Source organism: Gymnogyps californianus, chromosome 8, assembly GCF_018139145.2.
Source record: "Gymnogyps californianus isolate 813 chromosome 8, ASM1813914v2, whole genome shotgun sequence".
NCBI classification, from domain to species: Eukaryota; Metazoa; Chordata; class Aves; order Accipitriformes; family Cathartidae; genus Gymnogyps; species Gymnogyps californianus.
The window spans coordinates 15,660,405-15,667,855 of NC_059478.1; the positions used below are offsets into that span (position 1 = coordinate 15,660,405).

Consider the following 7,451-nt stretch of genomic DNA (forward strand, 5'->3'; position numbering starts at 1 on the left):
ATGAGATAAAGAGCAAGAGACCAAATGGCACAACAGTAATGAGCCATTAAAAGAGATTAGGTGACAACAAGGTCAGTATCCATGTGCTAGACTCCCGCTAGGGCAGGGATTCTCTTAAATAAAATTTGCTGGTGCACCACATTACAGATAGGAACAAAATGCCTCAAGAATCCCTGCTGATGTTGTGATGAATTGAGGAAAAATGGAAAAACGTGGAAGAAATTCCCTTCAATCTCTGAAATTGGTAATTCGGTTAATCATGAGAATGTAAGTAGGATGAACCAAACAGGCACTCATGAGAAATGAATGCTATTAAAAATATCCTGCCCACACTGACGTACTAATGAAAAATGCTGGTTGACATGATTAATTGTTTTATCATGAAAGTGTCTGTATAGATGAAACCCACCCTGAGCTGTCAGGACGGTGTTATCCATCTCCCAGACCAGAGGTAATGAGAGATCATTCACCCTGGGTGGCTCCTACACAGGTGATTTGGGTTAATACACATACTAAAGAGGCCATTAGGCTGGGAAATTACTCAGACCAAGCTTGCCTGCCGAGGTGGAGTTTGGAGCAGAGGAATTTTACCAGAAAGGTGAAGAAAGGAGCTGGGGTTGATGAGAAGAGCCATGAAACCGAGCTATAAGGAGACATGGCAAGTATGTGCAAAAGGTGAGGGTTTGTGGGTGTTGCAGGGCCAGCCGGGGCTGTGCTGGCAAAGGGGTATAATGCCCAGGGAGCGGCTCGGACCTGAGGCTGGAGCCCCCGGTGCAGGCAAGGGCTCACCAAGCTGTGGGCTGGCTCGTGGCAAACTGCAAGGAGTAAAAGTTAATGAGAATTTTAATTTTATAAGCTCACCTGGGCCAAACCTTGCAAATCTGAGCCAGATTGTGGGAATTAGCCTGAGTGACGATTCACAAAGTAATGCTTTGCCTCTGCTTCCATTCTGTTCTGCCTGCCTCCTGTTTTCCCCTATTCAGGTGTATCACTGGGAAATTTTTTGTAGAAGTTCATCTTTACTTACTACTAACTTTTTTTAGCACAACTTTTGTAGGAGAAAGCTTATTTCTGCTTTTCTCTTATTTTAAAAAAGTAGCTTTTTATTATTATGAATAATTATAAATTGTCAAAATGTTCCCTTTCAGCCATTTTGAAATGAAGGATTTTGTTTCAAGAAGTGTTATAGTAAACAGATTAAAAAAAAGAAATAAAGCAAACATTCTGATATCTCAAAAATGGAAAGTTTTGATTACCCTCAACTAACTCTTAATTGTTTTCTATGTTTGCTCTGCCCCCCAAAATAAATAATCCAAGATGGAGCAATCCTTTTTCACCCCTCTCTTGCTGAGTCTTCGGGGACTTGCAGCGTTTGTTTCAGGGAGGCCCTGGCAGGATGTCCTGTGCAGAGGCTGCCTGAGAGAAGAGGCTCTCCCGGTCCCACCACGCTCACTCCATGTGTTGCATTGTTGATCCTTTTGGACTTGTCTGCTTTGTTCTCCCTTGCTGCAGCCCCTGCTGTGCTATGTGTTTCTCTGCCCACTGCCTGCCCCCTCCACTGGTGGTTGGTGCATCTCCTCCCTTTGCCTCTGCTGTGGAGAGGGACTGGTCCTTGGCTCAGCTGAGGGCAACTGCGCTCCAGCTCTTCCCTCGCCTTCCAGACTTGTTCTCCTCCAAATACCCGCTTCTTAAGAAAGACCTTGGGAAAAGGTCTAACAAGACAGCAGCGCAGAGTTTTAGCTGAACACATATGCTTCCAGGAGCCCTGAGGGGTGAAGCAAAAGTAAACCCGTTACTGGGTTGCACAATATGCTTTTTTCTTTTCTTGAGCCACGCTGTGAAATGGGAACATCCCATTCTACTTTCTGTTTGGAGGGGAAGAGAAGAAAAGAAAAAGATACGAAGAAGTTCATTTTATTATATAGTAAATAAATGGCTTTCTGCCTTGCCTTTTGTTAAAGCTTTTAATCCAGCCTGTAAATAGGGACTTTCCCTTTAGACTGACTGTTTAGACATAAGACTTAGAGCTGATCTGAAGTAATGGGATCAGAAAATGGGAGATACATATCAAAGAGAATGATACATATGCTCATACTAGCAAACTTTCTCTTGCAGTACTCCTTGTGTACTGTATGTAAATGTTCGCAAGTACAAAGTGCACTACATTTTACTGCAGACCTAAGCTAAGACACCCGCTCTGAGAAGCCTGCCTGTTTGATCCCGGGGGGCAGCCTGCCTGCCTTCGGGCAAAGCACAGATCCTCTGCAGTAAAGCAGAACGTGAGAGGTAGTTTCGTTGCATGGCCTGATTTAGTCTTACTAAGTGCTGGAAGAACTCAGCATTTAAAGATGCTGGAAGTGGAGATTCACACTCCCAGATCTCGGAAACGGCAATAGTTCACCTGACCAAGCAAAAAAGCCAGCAAAACAGGGACTTGGGATAGAGTGAACTCTTAATTAAAAACCAGATTATCTTCAAAGAAAAACTGTATTTCACTTTTGTGAAAGAACTTTTTACCCTACTTGTTATGCTACCCAAACTTTTACAATGAAGCTGTAGCCTCTCTGGCTGTTTCCTCAAGGCTGTGCCATGGCTTTCTGTGAGTATGGCTGTGGCAATACGTTGTTGTTCTTGGGTTTGGAAAGCCTCCAACTCGTATTCAGCTGCCATGGAAAAAATCCTGAAAATTCACAGACTTGTCTTGTTTCCAAAGACACCTCTGACCCAGGCAATGTATTCTAAAATCCTTAATCATTTTCTACTTACTGAAAATCCTCACTGACTGAATAAGAAATTTTCCCAAGTCAGAAATTAAAAGAGAGAAGGGATTTCTATTGTGGTTCTTAAAGATTAACATAAAAGTATAGTGAGAATATAAATGTAAAATACAATGCATATATTTTCTTTTTATTTTAAAATGCATAAATGAGTCACTTGCCTTCCATTTTGTATTTAGGAACATTTGGATGCCATTTGATGCTATTTATATTTTCCAGGGCAACTTTTAATCAGATTAATTTTTTGAATAGGTGCTACTATGACTATATTTTAGAAGACATTTTAAGCAATAAAAAAATTAATTAAATATAAATAATGCTTTAATTGCCTATAAAACAATATGAACCTCCAACCAGCACCATCAAGGTCATTTGAAAAAGTTGCTCAGATTAGAGAGCTCCGAAAACAAACTTGGTTCCTTCCATTTCTTGCATTAATCTTGTGTAAACCAAGTGGAACTTTGCAGATCAATAATTGGACCCAAGGAAAAAAAATACCGAAACAAAATTTCTCTTCTACTGCCCAGATCTGCTTTACACATCAGCAGAAGTAAAGATCAATATTTGTGAAAGTTGTTGGCCTGAGCAGATTTTCTTCCCCATTGAAAATACTGTGTGACTAACGGGGGAAACCTTTAGAGGAGGCAGTGCGGGATCTGCTCCGTGGTCCCAGAGTCTGAGGCTGTCAGCGCAGAGCTAGTTGCTTGTAACAATCCCAGCTCTTCCACTGAACGGTATGAACAACAGACTGACATCCGTGTGCATACTCTCTTTTTCCTTAAAATACTCTTTATCACCATCGTACACTCTTCTAAACTGTATGGGTGAGTTTTTCTGTGTTTCTGCTACTGTGTTTTGTTTTCTTCTCAAAGTAAACCTGGTATCTGTCAAAACCACAAGTTACATTATGAGCATTTTAAATGGCTGTCAGTATTTGTATTAATACGTTTATCCCTGATCAGCTGAAAGCTGTGAAAAGTTTCCTTTGAATTCATCCCTAAGGTATCTTTTTAAATACTAGTAGGGGGAATATTTTAATTCTACTACACAAATAGCAGCCACTTTGTTCTTTTTTATTCTGTACTTTAAGCAGTACAACCACTTGAATATCTCCTACTTCAAATCCGAAGCCATAATATTTAAAACATTTGGAATAAATACTTTATTTGACTTCAGTATCAGTATGACCATTACTAAAAGGTGTGTCCTTCATTGCCTGTTTCGACATTATATTGAAAGGCCTTCATTTCAATTGAATTAAATCTCAACTAAGTTAACTAATAAACAGGAATATCAGGCGATGGCACAGCATCACCTCAGTTGTTAATGCAAAATGATGAGCGAGAGGTGAAAGGTCAGCCCTGGAACTGGGGCCTGCAAATGCAACCTGCTTTTCATATTGATTGTGTTTTCCAGTGGGCTTCAGGTCAGGTGCTGGGACCTCAGGACTTGCTCTGTCTGCAGCTGTCTCACTGTTTTCTTAGCTTACCTTGAGCAAGTTCTGCAGTGTTTCTGTACTGTTCCTCCAAGGATAAAATAGGTCTAATGTTTATCAGTGTTGCAAAGGCATCAATGCCTCTGAAAAGGTCTTTGGTCTTCCCTATGAGGAAGATGCTATGCACAATAAAAGATGCACAGTGTGCATGTGTGTGTATATAAAAATATAATCTCAAGGGTTGATGTTTCTCTGCAAGATATTTATTTTTACCTATTATTAAATCCATTGTGAACTAATGCTTTTGTTTAGGTTAAAATGTGTTTACAGCCAAAAAGAGAGAAGATATAGGTACCTGTTTAGAGAGAGGAGCAACATAGAACTATATATGTTTTACCAAAAGCATTTGTTGATACAGAACAGATCAATGTGTAACTGCATAATAAGGTGGAGAGAAGATGAGATTGAATGTTCAAAAACATATACTAATTAGAAAGGACATGTACATCCACGTATAGAGAACCTGACAGTGAGAAAATGACAGAGATTCAGCACTACAGTGAATTATAAATGTCAAATTACAAGGATGCATGTAAAAAAAGCTTGTAACTGTTAGGAACTAGACTCTGTATTCATGTGAAAGCTGTTGCCTTTATCATCTTCTTAAATCCCTCTAAGGTGTTCTGTCATTCACTGTCAAATTTTCTATGTAAGGTAGTAAGACATATGTCACACAAGTGTCCGAAACTGCTTCTCTGCCATTGCCAGGACACACCAATATATTTTGGTTGTTTTTTTGTTTAAGCAACAAGAATATTAGGCAGGAGATCTGCTTAAGTATTAGCAGTCAATTACAGAATGTTTTTTTCCCCTCAGATGTGATAAGACCTAACACATGATGCCCAAAATATAGGGGGAAAGGGAAACAGCAATGTATGTTCAGTTTGGCTGTGGACTCAATAGGCTGTCAGAGAGCCATAGGATGCACAACAAAAATGGATGCTAACTAAATTTTGATGTGCAAGAGCATGTGTTTAATTTGCAAGATGTTTTGTTTAATTAAAAGGTAAATACCATTTATAATTCTTCTCACAGACTGTTTGAGAGCAGCAACAACACCTACAGAGCTCTCAAGCTGCCTGAAGAACTTCTTTGATGCATCTGATCCATGGGGTAGGTACATTTAAATGAGAACAATTCACTACTTTATTAAGCGATGTTTTGGTTTTTACACAATATTGGTTATTGCTTCTAAAAATTTCTAAGCATCGATTGCAAGATATTAGCTGCATGAAGCATGTAAAATATTCTGCCATGAAAGTGTGGTGAAAATCCCTCCCCAACTATGATTGACTCAGAGAGACAACATTCACCCTGGTGCAGAAGACTTGCATCAAGCCAAGACATCACATAAATATGGAGGCATAAAACCTGTCTGCACAAGCCATGTTCAGATCCCTCTGCATACAGGGCACACAGAATCCCTGCCAAAGCAATCCTGTCTTTTTGACACTTGCTTTTCTTAGCTATAGCCTCTCCTTCCATACGACCCCCCAAGCTTGCAGAGCTTACAGTTCATTTCCTTTAAGGTCTTTGAGACTCAACATCCTGTTATAGGTTTTGGCCCCATGCTCTGCTTTGGGCTGCTGTGGCTCCTTCAGCAGAACCCATCATCTGACCAGGGTCCTCGTCACTCCCCACGGGCTGAGGTGAGTCTGTGGCTGCGCGCATGGTAGGAGCTCTCTGGAGGCATCACGCATTTGGCAAACAGCAGCTGAAGCCAAGAGAGGAACAACGGTATCAAATGGGAAGGCAGTGCCAGCGCAGTGATGGGTGTTGTGCACGGTCATGTCACCCTACTGCAGCTACACAGTCATGCTCTGAAACCCAAGTGTCTTCTGCCAGCCGCTCAGCGGCACTTATTGGCTACAACTGCTGATGGAAAAGTGTAGGGGAACTGCCCAGCTCTGAGAGACGGCTACTTCTCCTACCAGCGGTCTTTAGGGGCAGCATCTCCAGGTCAGCTTTTCCAGCGGGGAGCCCAGCAGCTCTCATTTTGTTAGGTTGTTTTTGCAGGAGAAGAATGGCCAGGAAGAGGCGCAGGCTGCTGACACCTGGCTCTCTAATATGCTGAAGCTGGATCCTGTTCTGCTCAGAGGGTCTGATGGTATCAGCCTCCAGAGAATCAGTGTCTGACACTCCCAGTCTGTTGTTCATATTGGTTCGGTCTCAGCTGAGCTATTTCTAACAATGAAGAACATATCTGAGAGAGTTACAATTTGCTGTAATCATATTTTTCCAGTTTTTCTCTGTGATAATTACTCCCATAAATATCATTGCTTCACCTCAGCTCAACAGAGTACTCTTTGTTTCTGTGCTCAGTCTCAACCTTCCACACTCGGATTGCTGGGGAAGGACGACCATAGTATTTGTTATTACCAGGACCACTCCGGCTACAGGGCTGTCTCGGGGCTTCCAGTTTTAGTCCAGTTTCTGTGCTGTATTAGCTGATCAAAAATTGCCACCTGAAGTGAAAACTGGCGAAGAAAATGTGTTAAATTGTGCACGTGTTTAAATAATATGTAGTAATAATCATAATAAAGCTTTGACTTGGTCTTCAACCAGGCAAAGACTTGAAAACCAGAATTCAGGATGCAGCTTTGCAGTTAAATGTCTCTGACTTTACTGCTGGCCTCTGGGTTTAGTTTAGTAACAGAGAACACTTTTAATGTAATCAATGGGCTGCAGATTTCAGGAATTCCAGTTCCTACTGTGCTTACTGACTAACAGCTTTTAGGATAGACCCTTAAAGTAGACTTTATAACAGTAGGGGCTATTTTTGACCGCCAGCTTAAGAGTCACAGGCACATTTGGACTTTAGCGTGCCAGGCACCGGCAGTACCCAGAAAGGAGGCGCTTGGTCTGGGAGCATATGATTCAAGTAGGTATATGGGAAGGAAAAAGGCGAGAACAGGAGTATTACTGACCCCATTTTAAAATTGGTGAAATGAGGCAAAAGACTAAAGGACTCGCCAAAGTTACCTCTGTTGCCTACGGCAGACCTGGCGTTCAGAGCAAAATCTCCAGATTTCTAACGTACCCTCTTAACTACAAGGCCATTCTTCCCCTCCAGAAGATGATATATAGGTATATAAATGTGCATTGATGTAATGCCAAGTTATAAACCACAAGCCTTTCAAAACTCATGTCCCTGATAGATTGCGAAAGAACTTGAAGTC

At 41.4% G+C, this 7,451-nt stretch overlaps 1 long non-coding RNA gene across 2 annotated transcripts; it reads left to right on the forward strand.

Annotated features, from left to right (window-relative positions):
- Positions 1-600: 600 nt before the first annotated feature.
- LOC127019338 (uncharacterized) lies at positions 601-6,561 on the forward strand. Of its 2 annotated transcripts, none has more exons than XR_007766893.1 (3): positions 601-675; positions 5,308-5,385; positions 5,830-6,561. It is a non-coding gene; the product is annotated as an uncharacterized LOC127019338 (long non-coding RNA). The 2 variants fall into 2 exon arrangements; XR_007766894.1 differs by having other exon boundaries at positions 601-662.
- Positions 6,562-7,451: the final 890 nt, after the last annotated feature.